The sequence below is a fragment of the Dipodomys merriami genome, unplaced genomic scaffold (genome assembly GCF_024711535.1).
Source record: "Dipodomys merriami isolate MVZ:Mamm:240054 unplaced genomic scaffold, mDipMer1.0.p SCAF_1151, whole genome shotgun sequence".
Classification (NCBI taxonomy): Eukaryota; Metazoa; Chordata; class Mammalia; order Rodentia; family Heteromyidae; genus Dipodomys; species Dipodomys merriami.
Genome location: NW_027202440.1, coordinates 207,704 through 222,217, shown reverse-complemented (window position 1 = coordinate 222,217; position 14,514 = coordinate 207,704). Strand labels below are relative to the sequence as shown.

The following is a 14,514-nucleotide window of genomic DNA, read 5'->3' as shown; positions in this document are numbered from 1 at the left end:
GAGTTATAGTTGTACTTCTGGGTTTTTTTTGTTTTGTTTTGTTTTGTTTTCTGAGTAGTTTATTGGAGATAAGAATCTCATTGACTTTCCTGCTCCAGCTAGCTTTTAATAGCAATCTATAGATCTCAGTCTCCTGAGTGTGTAGCTAGGATTACTGGTGAGAGTCAACAGTTCCTGGCTCTACTAACATTTTTTTTTGCCGGTTGTGGGGCCTAAACTCTGGGTCTGGGCACTGTCCCTCAGCTCTTCAGCTCAAGGCTAGCGCTCTATCACTTGAGCCACAGTGCCACCTCTGGCTTTTTCTACTTATGTGGTGCCGAGGAATCGAACCCAGGACCTCATGCATGCAAGGCAAGCACTCTACCACTGAGCCACCTTACCTGTTTAATTAGCTCTTTGGGAGCTCTCAAAATTTAAGAGTATTAAGAGGTCCTGAGACTAGCATGTTTGAGAGCTGCCAGATGAAAAATTTCCAAATATTAGTGCTTTTAAAGATGGCTCTCTGTTTACTTCTTTGAACTGTCAGTGTGCTTGCCACTGATATTTCTAAACCTCATTTGATTTTTTTCTTTTTTTTTTTTTTTTTTTTTTTGTCGGTCGTGGGGCTTGAACTCTGGGCCTGGGCGCTGTCCCTCAGCTCTTCAGCTCAAGGCGAGCGCTCTACCACTTGAGCTACAGTGCCACTTCCGGTTTTCTGGTGGTTTATTGGAGTTAGGAATCTCATGGTCTCTCCTGCCCGGGCTGGCTTTGAACCGCGATCCTCAGATCTCAGCCTCCTGAGTAGCTAGGATTACAGGCATGAGCCACCAGCGCCCGGCTTTGATTTTTTTCTATTTCTCATCAACTGTAAAATAACTAGTCTTCAAGTTTTCTGCAAAGCGAATATTTCTCAGTGAGAAACTTTTGTTACTCCTTTAGTATGGATTTTATGCAGACTGGGACATTTTCTTTTTTGTTTGTTGTCTTCAGCATCGTGTTTAAGAAGTCAGACTAGACAATTGTATAACATCTTACTAATAAATGATTCCTTAGTCTATGTAAAAGCTTGATTCCTGATTAGAAATTTTTTTCTGACCAGGTACTGGTGGCTCACACCTGTAAACCTAGATACTCAGGAAACTGAGACCCCGGATCTGGGTTTAAAGCCAGCTCACCAGCAAAGTGTGAGACTCTGATCCCCAGGTAACTACCAAAAGCCCAAAGTGGAGCTGTAGCTCAAGTGATAGATTGTTAGATTTGAGCTGAAGAAGCTCAGGGACAGCACCCACGCCCTGAGTTCATGCCCTAGGACTTGCACAAAAAAAGAAAAAAAAGATTTTTTGAACATAAGTTCTTATTGTTTTTCTGAAGTATTGAGATGGCAGTTAACTATGATGGGCTTTGTAGTTATCCACTGAGTCAAAATGAAGATCTGTCTTTTACTAAAGCCATGTGACCTGCAATCCTGAGCTCTTTTCTCATCTGTAAGGTAACCCAATCTAATTCCTTACAGGTTGTTAAAATAAGTACTAAATTAAATACTTTATTCAGAGGCTGGGAAGGTGTCTCAGTGGTAGAGTGCTTGCCTTGCATGCATGAGGCCTTGGGTTCGATTCCTCAGTACCACATAAGCAGAAAAAGCCAGAAGTGGTGCTGTGGCTCAAGTGGTAGAGCACTAGCCTTGAGCTGAAGAGCTGAAGAGCTGAGAGACAGTGCCCAAGCCCAGAGTTCAGACCCCAAGACTGGCAAAAACAAAACAAAACAAAAATGAAATAATGTATTCAATAAGTGGCATAATAGTCATAAGCAAGAGATGGTAATTATTTTAATGATTCCAAAGATATAATAGATTAAAAAATCTGCTTTTTAGAAGTCTTAACTTAGGAAACACATAAAGCCATTGTGATGTGTTTAGATGGTTGCATTCTTTCTAATTACTCCTCAATATGACAGTTGTGTTATTTATAAACTTTTTTCTGCAATTAACTGCATTTGTTCATGTAATCAGCATCTGTTTGGTGTAGGAATGGGAATCTTGAACTTTAAATACCATTCAGAGGACTCTGAGGGATTTTCTAAACAGTTGGATTTTTGTCTAATATGTTCACCAGAAATGACTCTGAAAAGAGACTCCTGCCCAACTCCTATCACTCTTTGCCAGCCCTCCTCAGTGATATTTGTTGAGAATTCAGCAGTGATGTTGGCATTTAATGATATCTCAATGAAGTACTGAAAAAATGGAAGTAGCTGACGGGGATAAAGGTAGGAACCTGCTGTTGTGGTAGTGTTGGTCATCTTTTTCTATCAGCATTCTTGGTCCTTGCCATCCCTTTGCCTAAGAATATGTCTTCCGATTTTGGGAGAGTCCTGCCTTTCTCCAAAGTCCCTCCAATGCCCACACTTTATTCCTTTATTTATTTATTTTGTTATTGTTGTTTTTGGTGCCAGGACCACAGCTTGAACTCAGCTGATGTCTTACTAATCTGAACCACGACACCAGTCTGTCTTTTTCTTGCTAAGTGGAGATAGATCTAAACAGAATTTTCTGCCTGGCTGGCTTTAAACGTCCATTCTCCAGGTCTCAGCCTCCTGAGTAGCTGATTATTGTCGTGAGCCACCAGCACCATCCTACATACTTTCGATGCAACTTCTCCTCATCTCAATGCCAGTCACCAAATGCAAAGCCTCAGGCAAGTACTCTACCATGGAGTTACATCCCTAGCCTAATACTGGGCCACACTCCTGCCCAATATATACTTAATTCTGTGGAAAGTATTTGGTAGTGATCTTCCACCATTGTTTTCCTTTGTTATGATGGTACTGGGGTTTGAGCTCAGCTCACTCAAACTTAGTAAGCAGACACTCTACCACTGAGCCATGCCTTGGGCCCTGCTTTCCCTTGACTGTTTTCAGGGAGAGTATGGTTTCCTGCCTGGATGCATGCCTGAACTACAATTACCGATTTCAGTCTTCCTGTCATTGTTAGGATCACAGACACTTGCCACTGTGTCCAGCCTCTCTGTTGAGATGGAATCTCCTAAAATTTTCTGCCCAGGCTGGGCTGGAACTGAGATCCTCTTAATTTTGGACTCTCACATTAGTGTAGGAGGATGAGCACATATTAATGTAACAGACTATGGCTGAGAAGGGATCTCACAAACTGTGCTGCCAAGGCTGACCTCAAATTATAATCCTCCATTCTCAACTTCCCAAATACCTAGGTTTACAGGCATGAGCCACAGCAGTGACCTGCCTCATTTTGTTCTCAACACTTACCAAAAAAAAGTTATTAACACTCAAACATAATACATTGTATATCTGAACATTGTAAATTAAATGTATATATTGGAATATTATTTACATTCTAAGTATACACTAAATAATTTTTTAGAACAGAATGAGATAAATATAAATGAAAAAAATTCTGCATGCTATTGGATCATTTTGTCAATATTTTGTGATATAGGTATGTCATTATGTTTTTAGATTAATTTCTTGCACCCAGTAGGATTTAGTTGGATGACAACCTACGAGTCAGGTTTTAGATTTTTATTCATATTAGGATATAGTTAAATGTTGCTTAAATGAGTTACGTTGGTAAGGATGGTATTAATGAGATCACCTTCACAATCCATCTTATACTTGGGATTGCTAAGTCATTTTAATTCTTTCTCTTAAATGCCAAGGGAGAGGCACAAATGAGCTATGATACATTCTTCCCACCAATCCCAGGAAATTTGGGGGACAATGGTCAGATAAAGCAGTAACAATTTGCCCTTTAAGCTATAGACTGATGATTAAGAAATATATAGATTCTAAAGGTTAAAACCTTTGGCTGGTCTCAAAGTGAGTGAATGGATAGGATTTAGGTGTGTAAAGAGAGAAGGAATATTTCCTGACAGTATGTTTGGCTGTCTTGATTATAGTTTGCTCTTGACTTACCCATATGTTTGCATGTTTCTTCAGTGAGGTGTTCTGTTTTCCCATCATCAAGATAGCATTTTCCTTAGCACCCTTCCAACATTAATCCTTTCTCCCGCTGATTTAAACATCATCTTGCTCACTTGGATCATGGATTATTCCCTCAATTTTACTTCCTTTTTTGTTCCTAGATTAGTGCTGATCAGTTCTCTACTCAGCCATTAAAATGATCTTCCTTTGATTTAAATTTGATCTTACTTGTCTCTGTTCTAAAAATCATTCAGTGGTTCCTCATCTCTTCGTTAGAAACTTTGAAATCTTACTAGGATGTAAAGGCCTAGTCTTTGCTGGATCCTACTTTGTCGCTTTTTTCCTTTGTTTACATTAAATGCTGTGATTATACTAAACTTCCTGCTATGCTTTCACCCCCTAATCTTGGCACTCATTTTCTCTGCCTGAAACTCTTCCCAAAACTTGAATTCCATTTTTTAAATTCTTTTTCTTTTCTTTTTTTTCTGGTCCTGGGGCTTGAACTCAGGGCCTGGGTTCTGTCCCTGAGCCTCTTTGTGTTGAAGGCTAGTGCTCTACCATTTGTGCCACAGGGTCACTTCTGTCTCTTTCTGTTTGTGTGGTACTGAGGAATCAAACCCAGGGCTTCATGCATGCTAGGCAAACACTCTACTACTAAGCCACATTCCCAGCCCGGAATTCCATTTACTTTATACAATATCTGCTTCATACTCTCCATTCATTCTTCTGTAATGTGACGCAAAGAGCATTGAGAGTGGAGGCCAAGGTTTAACTCCTAACCTTTGCTAAGAAATCTTGTGGAAATTCTTGACCTCTTCCAGCCTTCATTATCTTTATTGCCAAAGTGTGATAATGCCCACCTCTCTTATAAGCCCATTAAGAACATCTATCGACATACTATGCACAAAAAAATTCTATAAGCATGTCACCCAAAGATGTTTGGGGTGGCAACGTGGGTGATGACAACAAGAATGATCCACCCAAGGAAGCATTTAGCTTCACTGCTCAGGTGACCTTCCTGAACCATCCAGGCCAAATCAGTGCTAACTATGCCTCTGTCCTGGATTGTCATTCAGCGTAAATTGCTTGCAAGTTTACTGACTGGAAAGAGAAACTTGAACAGAGATCGTGTAAGAAGTTGGAAGCTAGTCCTAAATTCCTGAAGTCTAGTGATGCTGTCATGGTTCATATGGTTCCAGCAAGCCTTGTGTATGTGGAGAGCTTCTCTGACTATCCTCCTTTGGGTCATCTTGCTGTTTGTGATAGGAGACAGTTGCTGTGTGTGGCATCAAAGATGTGGACAAGAAGTCTGCAGGAGCTGGCAAGGCCACAAAGTCTGCCCAGAAATCTCAGAAGGCCGAGTGATTATTATTATCCCTAACGCCTGTAGCTTCAGCTTAACCAGTGGTGGAAGAAAAGTCTCAGAAATGTTTGTCTTAATTGGACATTTAAGTTTAATAGTGAAAGAATGGATAATGATAACAATGCATCATAAAAACTTGAGAAGGAAAGGAAAAAATTCTATAAGCACTCATATTCCATGCTCATTAAATTGTTATGCATACTTCTGCTGCCTTCACTCCTCTTCCTTCTCACCTTTCTTGTGATCCTCAGCAGTTTTTCTGGAATGTTTTTCATGTAAAACTTTGTTTTTTTCAGGGGATGAAGATTTTTCTGAAGAGATAACAGAGATGTTTTTCCCAACACATCTCCTGCAAACCAGACAAACTGGCCAGGGTAAGTTATTACTTCTTGGTGATTGTGATTCATTTATTTGTGACACTTCAGTGAATAAAAACTGAGATAGTAACCATTTACAATATGGAAGTAAGAGCAAAAGCCTTTCTCTTTGTTGATGACTTGTGAGCTATGTTCATATCCAAGGTCAGAGTGGGCAGAGAGGTTCTATATCCAGAGAAATATTTAATACAACATATATTCCATTGCCTGCTCATGCACAGGACATGGGATGCTTTTTCCTTTTATACCTATCTTTCCCAGGCTCAGGAGACATTCTGTAAACCAGTAAGCCCCAGGCACACAATGCTCTCTGGACAGAGGGAACTGATATAATCAAGATGTCCTGTGTGCTCCTAAGTCCTAGGGTAAGGACCCTAATAACTGATCTTTTTGGTTGTTGTTGTTATTAGAAAATAAATTTTGTTATGGAATGTCTTGGGTAGAAGAAAGACATTCCTCAAGCAACAAAGTAGCAGAAAGTTCCAGGCCTGCCTGTGCTAGCAGGGTTTGACCTCAAAAAGAAAAAAAAAACATAAAGAAATACATGTTTAAAATCTACTGAATGTAAGAAAGAAAGAGTACGGTTTCCTGTGAGTATATAATGTCAGAGAGTTTCCTGGAAACAGTAGCCTCTAAAATGGGATGATTGTTTTTCTTTATAGGGAAATAGTAATAACATTTATTATTATAACCACAATTCAGTGACATTCAGTACATTTCCAGTATTGTAGAACCATCACCTTTATCTTATCCCAAACATATCCATCACCCTTGACAAAAATTTTGGACCATTAAACCATTCATGCCTCTTGCCTTCCCTCAACCCACAGTAGCCCTGAGTTATTTTCTGTGTCTGTGAACCTTCTTACTCTTGGTACTTTATTGTTGTAGTCTGAATGTTTGGATTTCCATAATTTTTCATATGTTAACACTTGATCTTTTATTCTTATCCCCTAATGTTTGCTTTCTCCATGAAACCCTCTCAGAACACTCTTCGGGAACTCATCTTCTGCAGTTCAAGTGCATCTCTTCACTATTCAATCTAGTATTGTTTAAAAATGGTCAAATTTAAGAAAAGTCATAAAAAGAATATAAACAGTATTTATGTGCTTTTTATGAAAATTCACTATAGTTAACATTTTCCTTCATTCGCTTAATCACTTATTTGTGTGTATGTTCTCTTTGTGGACATACATTTGAGATTAACTTGTATATATCATAGTCCTCTATTCCTACATATTTTAATCTTGCTCTCCTCAGGATAAAAATGTCCCATTATTACATAGCCACAGTAGTTACCGGCTTCAGTAAATTAATCACAATGCCATACTTTGCTTAATCTTTGTCTATATTTCAGTCTTGACAATTGGCTCAATTCTGTCCCTGTCATTTTTTTCTCCAGTACTAATACCAGTACATGATCATGAATTATATATAGTTGTGTATACTTGATCTCCTATAGTCTATAATAATTCTCTGCTTTTCCTTTATAACATTACTATTTTTAACAACACAAGCACCTGCTTCCATTTAGTAGCTAGGATGAGAGGTATGAGTGACTGCTGACTAGCAAATGTAGAGTTCTTGAGGGTTAAATTGTGTTATTTGTTTTTGTTTTTGTTTTTGTTTTTTACAAACTATGAGGCTCATTGTAAAAAATGCTCAGTGTTGTTGACCCCATATAAACTAGCTTATTATCCCAAATATACATGTAGATGTTCAATAAGCAGATATGTCTCTATATTTTTATTCTAGGTAATTTGCTAGGTGCTAGGGAAGTAATGATGAGAATGACATAGAAAAATCACAAGAATAAAAGAAATCATGTTAATAAATATTTTTGAGGTCAATAATTCTCAATGTGGTCCCTATGTGGCAATTCTCGGAAGGCAGTTTTCAAATAATTGAAATTTTTGGCATAGAGATACAGGGTATAGCAGGGGCATTGGCCTGGTTGTCTGCAAACTAAGGGTGTAGGGAAAAGTGCACTGGAGCATGTGGTTCTGGGAATAATTTTTTAATATTTTTGTTTACATTTTTTACCTTTTTTTCTCCAGGCTAGCAGGCTTCATACCTTGAGCCACAGCTTAATTACTCACTTTCTTTTTTCTTTGTTCATTTTTGCTGACCTTGGGGCTTGAACTCTTCTGCCTGGGCCCTGTCCCTGAGCTTCTTTTGCTCAAGGCTAACACTCTACCACTTCAGCCACAGCACCACTTCCAGCTTTTTCTGAGTAGTCTATTATGTTTCTCGGACTTTCCTTCCTTGCATCAAACTGTGATCCACAGAACTCAGCCTCCTGAGTATGAGTAGCTAGGATTACTGGTGTGACCCTTTGGCACCTGGCTAGGTTTTTCTTATGTTTTGGTTCTGGACCTAGGGCTTGAACACAGGGCCTGGTCAGTGTTGTTTAGTTTTTGTTTTTGATTTAAAGCTGATAGTCTATTTGAGCCAAAGATCACTTTCTGCCTTTTTGTTGTTGTTTTTATTCTTTGTGTTAATCCCAGGGCTTCAAAGTGGCCTGGCCAGTCTCCAGTGTCCATGCTTTCTCCCCCTCCGCCCCCCTCCCCCCAAGTTAGCAGGCACTACATCTTTAGCCAGTGCACAACTCTTCCTTTTTATTTTTGGTGGTTGTTTTTATTTCTTTGTATTTGGCTTTTATTTATTTATTTATTTTGGCTGGTCACGGGGCTTGAACTCTGGGCCTGGGTGCTATCCCTCAGCACGTCAGCTCCTGGTCCTCTACCATTTGAGCCACAACACCACTTCCAGCTTTTTTTTCTGCTTATGTGATGTTGAGAAGTCGAACCAGGGCCTCATGCATCCAAAGCAAGCAAGCACTCTACCACTGAGCCACCTTCCCAGCCCTGGTTTTCATTTTTTTATGGTGATACTAGGGCTTGACCTGCCAGTCTTCTTGAGGTGTTGGGCTTTTTCCCCCCTCTGGGATGGAAGTTTTACAATTTGAGCCATAGCTCATCTTTTTTTTTTTTTTGTTAATATTGTAAGGTCTGCTCCTGGATGGCGAGCAGACTCCACACTCCTCACAGCAAAGTCTCCACCCAGTAACTGCGTTACCTAGGCAACTGGGACACCTGGAAGAAGTCACATTTGCATCCACTGAGGTCATATCTGAATTTGATGTGTCCACACCTTTCTCTGCCCGTACCCTAGATAAGGCCTAGCCCAGGCCCAGACTCTCTCTGCTCTCTCTGCTCTTTTCTAGCTCTTTCCTCTCTCTTTCCTCTCTTTCCCAGCTCTCTCTCATTCCAAGGCCTTTCCCAGCCATGTGGAGTGCCAACCTTGCCTGGTCCCAGCAGGTCTACTGAATAAAACTACCCCTTACCTGAATAGCATGTGCATGGTGCTGTTCTTACTCGGCTATCTCTTTTTTTCATACCTAACAAATATGAGATAAGTGTTCTATGGCTCTAACTACTCAACAGGCTGAGATCTGAGGACCTCAGTTGGAAGCCAGCCCAGACAGAAAAGTCCTTGTGAGACTCTTATGTCCAATTAACCACTCAAAACCCAGAAGTGGCGCTATGGCACAAATGGTAGAGCACAAGGCTTGAGTACAAGAGGCTCAGGGACAGCACACAAGTCCTGAGTTCAAGCCCCACAACTGTCAAAAAAGACAGAAAGGAAAAAAGAACTACAGGAAGCCAAGATGACTATCCAGACAGCTTGGTATTGGCATAAGAACAGATATCAGGACCAATGGAATAGAATTGAAATCCCAGAAATGAACCTACAGACCTATAGCCATCTAATCTTCGATAAGGGAGCTAAAACAATAGAATGGAAGAACGACAGCCTCTTCAGTAAATGGTGCTGGTAAAATTGGTTAACTACTTGTAGAAAACTAAAGCTAGATCCTTATATATCACCTTGCACCAGAATCAACTCCAAATGGATCAAAGACCTCGAAGTCAAAGCAGACACTTTGAAAACATTACAGGATGGAATAGGAGAAACCCTAGGTCTCCTCGGCTCAGGCCGAAATTTTCTGAATAGAGACCCGGAAACACAAAAAATCAAAGAAAGGTGGGACAAATGGGATTGCATGAAGTTGCAGATCTTTTGCATGGCAAAGGACATAGCTAGCAAGATCAATAGAAAGCCCACTAATTGGGAGAAGATCTTCACTAGCCATACAACAGACAAGGGTCTCATATCTAAAATATACTTAGAACTCAAAAAATTAAATCCCCCAACAACAAATCTGCAAAGAAAAAACTGCCCAATAAACAAGTAGGCTAAAGACTTAAAGAGAAACTTCTCTGAAGAAGAAAGAAGGATGGCCAATAGACACATGAAGAAATGCTCAGCCTCTCTAGCCATAAAAGAAATGCAAATCAAAACAACATTGAGATATCACCTCACTCCAGTTAGAATGGCAAAAATCAAGAACTCTAACAACAACAGATGCTGGAGGGGATGTGGACAGAAGGGAACCTTACTTCATTGTTGGTGGGAATGTAAACTTGTTCAACCACTTTGGAAAGCACTTTGGAGGTTCCTCAAAAGACTTCACATAGAGCTCCCCTATGACCCAGCAATCCCATTTTTGGGCATTTACCCAAATGTTTACAAACAAGACCACACTAACGCCAACAGCACAACTATGTTTATTGCAGCATTATTTACCATAGCTAAGATATGGAACCAACCCAGATGCCCCTCAGTAAATGAATGGATCAAGAAAATGTGGTATATATACACAATGGAATTCTATGCCTCCATCAGAAAGATGACATTGCCCCATTTGTTAGGAAATGGAAAAACGTGGAAAACATTATATTAAGTGAAATAAGCCAGGCCAAAAGAAACATAGGTGCCATGGTTTCCATTATTTGCAATATCTAGTATATGTATGAGTCAAGCAGAAAAGGTCAGATAATGTGATGTTATGAAAATGAATCCTTAGATATGTATTTTAATGTTTTTTTTCCTTTCATGCATTTGTTTCTAACGCATTTATAAGATTATCTCTTTGTAGCTTTGTATGTCCCTCCCCCACAGTATAACCCTGCTTTCACTATATTTGATGTCATTATAACTTGTGTAGGAGATGGGGAAAAACAAGTCGTTTAAGGATATAGGTAGACCTGTTGCAACAATGAGAAGTACAAGTTGTCATGTCGAAAACGAGTTTTTCAATGTTGGTGGGGGGGAAAGCCGGGAGGATTGGGTGGGCGGTTGGGTGGGGAGGCTGGGAAGGGATGTGTAGTGTAAACAAAGGAGGAGGCTGCAATGCTTGATAAGAAATGTACGCATTAACCTGCCCATGTAATTGTAAAACCGCTGTACAGTGTGTTCACAAAAAAAAAATAAATAAAATAAAATAAAGAAAGAAAGAAAAAAAAAAGAAAGTTGAGAGCCAAGGTTCAAAGCCATCCTAGGCATGAAAATCAATGAGACGTTTTTCACCAATTAACCAGCAACAGGTAGGAAGCAGTAGAGCTCTAGCCTTGAGTAAAACTCAAGTTTTAGCCCAGGAGTAGCATAAATGAAAAGAATTCTCATTTACTTTCCTGCCCAGGCTGGATTCAAACCACAAATGCTCAGATTTCAGCTATTTGAGGAGGTAGGATTATAGGTGTGAACCATATTTTTAAAATCTTAAATTGGCTCTAATATTTTTGTCCTTCTTTTCACTTAATTTATTATTCTTTTTCTCTTTTTCGTAAGTTTGGGTCATCTAGCTTATTATTAGGGCTGGCCACTCTTTCTGAGGTTTTTGTTTTGAAGGTTTTTTTTTTGTGGATTTTTGTCCCAACCTGCAGGAGTCAACGAGGGCGATGAACCTAAACGAGAGGAATGAAGGGACAAGAGACATGAAGAATGACAGCAAGACAGGGATTCTGATCAAGCTGCAAATTTTTATTTTTCACACTGGGGTATTTATATGCTTGGAATAAGGAAGCTTTTAAATTGGCCATTAAGGAAGCTTTTTCATTGGCCATAGCAGCTGCAGGATGTTTGCATAGGGCAGGGTGAAAGGGTGGTCATTAGCAGCTGCAGGATATTTGCATAAGGCAGGATGAAAGCGTCGGATTTCTGAGAGTGGTTCTGTAAACTCAGCCACAAGATGTTCTGGTGAGATAGTCAAGCCTATCTTCATGTTGAGAGACTCCTTTTGGCTCCCAACAGATTTTTTTTTTTTTTTTTGAGCTTGTTATAGTACTTGAACTCCAGGCCTGGTCATTATTCCTAATTTTTTCTCAAGACTAGTAGGCTTCCCACCTCAAGACAGTTCAAATTGTGGCTCTTTATGTATTTTTCTTTCTTTCTGCATTTATTTTAGGTGATGCTCTTATGGCTTGTACTCAGGACTTGGGCATTTTTGCAGAGTTTTTGTTGTTGCTGTATTTTTTTTTTTCTTCATTGCTGGTCCTAGGGCTTGAACATAGGGCCTTAACTTTTGCTAGTCATAAAATCAGGGCAGAGCCACTGTGTCTGAGGTTTTTCCCTTTTCTTTCTCAAGACTAGCAGTCTCTATGGCTTGAGCCACAGATAAAGTTCTGGCTTTATTTATTTATTTATTTTCATTTTTGTTGCTAGGGCTTCAACTCATGACATGGCCACTCTCCTGAGGCTTGAAGTCAGGGCAGGGCCACTGTGAATGAAGAATTTTTTGTATTGTTTGTTCTCAAGGCTAGCATACTTTAACAGCTTGAGCAACAGCTGCATGAATGGCTTTGTTTATGTAATGTTCTCTACCACCCCCACCAGGCAAAAGTTGTAAAGTTCATTTTTTGAAATAATTTCTTATACATCTCATTGTTGCAATCGGTCTAGCTGTATCCCTATTTAAACAATTTGTTTTTTCCCTTCACCTTCACAAATTACGCCAACATCAAATACAGTGAAAATGGGATCAAATACAGTGAAAATGGGGGAGTTATTTATTTATTTGGTTCTGGTCCTAGGGCTGGAACACAGGGAGTGGTGACTGTTCCTAAACCTGAAATCAGGGCAAGGTCACTGTGCTGGAGTCTCTCCCATGTCCTAAAACTTAAGCCACATTTCAACATCTGGCTTTGTAAAACAAATTTGGTGATTCATAAGGGATAAGTTTCTTATGGAGGAGCTGGGAAGTGGCTCAGTGGTAAAGTGCTTGCCTTGAGCTGAAGAGCTAAGGGACACCATCCAGAGCTGGAGTTCAGGCCCCACAACCCATAAAACAGAAAAAAGAAAAGAAAAAAAAAGCTGAGTGCCAGTGGCTTACGCCTGTAAGCCACTACTCAGGAGGGTGAGATCTGAGGATTGCAGTTCAAAGCCAGACTGGGAAGGAAAGTCCATGAGACAATTATCTCCACTAAATCACCAGAAAACCAGAAGTGGCCCTGTGGCTCAAGTGGTAGAGCACTAGCCTTGAGCTGAAGAGCTTAGGGACAGTGTGCAGGCCGAGTTCAAGCCCCATGACCAACCCCAAAAAAAGAAAGATTCTCATGGGAAGACAGGGACATTAGCCAGGCTCTAAAATCAGAGGATGGTGGTTCAAAGCCAGCCAGGGCAGGAAAGTTGTTGAGACTCTCATCTCCAATTAATCACCAAGAGCTTGGAAGTAGAATAGTTCTAGTCTTGTGCAAAACAGCACAAGTTCAGGCCCCAGGACTAGCACACATAAAACCAAGTGTCATGGAGCTTCCTGCCCAGGTTGATTATGAACCACAATCCTAAAATTTCAGCTTCCACAGTAGCTAGGATTATAGGCATGAGCCACTACTTAAAAATATTTCATTGACTTCGCTCTTCTTCTTTTGCCTTCTTATTATATTGTTCATTTCGTGTGTGTGTGTGTGTGTGTGTGTGTGTGTGTGTGTGTGTGTGTGTGTGTGTGTCCGTCCTGGTGCTGGTTGTAGACCTTGAACTCTGGAGCCTAGCCACAGTCTCTGAATTTGTTTTTCTTTTATTTTTAATGCTGTTTCTAGGCTTTGTATTCAGGGCCTAGTCCCTGTCCCTGAGTCATTCTTTTGTTGCTGGTGGTGGTGGTCCTAGGGCTTGAACATAGGGCCTGGTCACTTCCTGGGTTTGAAACCAGGGCAGGGCCACTGTGTATGAGGGATTTTGTTGTTCATTTTCCCTCAAAGCAAGCAGTCTCTGTGGCTTGAGCCACACAGATCAACTTCTGGCTTCTTTTACTTTTTGGCAGTTCATGGAAGATAAAAAATCTCATAGAAGATAAGAGTACTGTATCAGCACCTGAAATCTGAGGATTGGGGTTGAAAGCCCAGGCAGGTAAGTCCATAAAACTTATCTCCATTTCATCCCCCAAAGAAAGGAAGTGGTAGAATGCTACCTTTAAGAAAAAAAAAATTCTATTTCAACCCCTGGGTTCAAGACCCACACCTGATACATACTCACAAATTCCTAAGGGACTTTTCTGCCTCAGTTGCCTTGGAACCCAGATCTTCAAGTTCTGTCTTTTGTGTAGCTTGAGCTCCAGGTGTAAACCACCAATTCTCTTGGCTTTTGTGCTCATCTTCCACTCTGATTTTTATTTGTGTATTTGTATTTAATTGATTACTTAGTAGTAGTCCTACCCTATGTATCTGGGCCTGGTCACTGTTATTTTGCTTTTTCATTCAAGGCTGTTGCTTTACCACTTGAACCACAGCTCTACTTCTGGCATTTTTGCTGGTTAGTTGGAGATCAGAGCCTCATGGAATTTCCTGCCCAGGTGGGCTTTTAACCACCATCCTGAGATTTCATGCTCCTAACTGGCATTACATGTCAGCCACCAAAAAGTGCCTGGCTCACTCAATTTTAATATTTTTTTGTTTGGTCATGGGGCTTGAACTCTGGGCCTGGGTGCTATCCTCAGCTCTTCAGCTC

General features: G+C 40.3%; 1 protein-coding gene across 8 annotated transcripts in view; it reads left to right on the top strand.

Moving 5' to 3' along the window:
- The first annotated feature begins 2,145 nt into the window (after nt 1–2,145).
- LOC138822787 (endogenous retrovirus group K member 18 Env polyprotein-like) overlaps nt 2,146–14,514 on the top strand; it is a 32,129-nt gene continuing 19,760 nt past the window's right edge. For 2 of the 8 annotated variants that reach the window (XR_011370626.1, XR_011370625.1), the window contains exon 1: nt 13,558–13,917. The gene's annotated coding sequence lies outside the window, so the exon portion shown is untranslated. Of the gene's footprint in view, nt 2,242–2,557; nt 2,670–5,589; nt 5,668–5,931; nt 6,036–12,690; nt 12,929–13,549; nt 13,918–14,514 lie in introns of those variants that run through there. The other 6 variants (XM_070015713.1, XM_070015715.1, XR_011370624.1 and 3 more) reach the window with 6 other exon arrangements.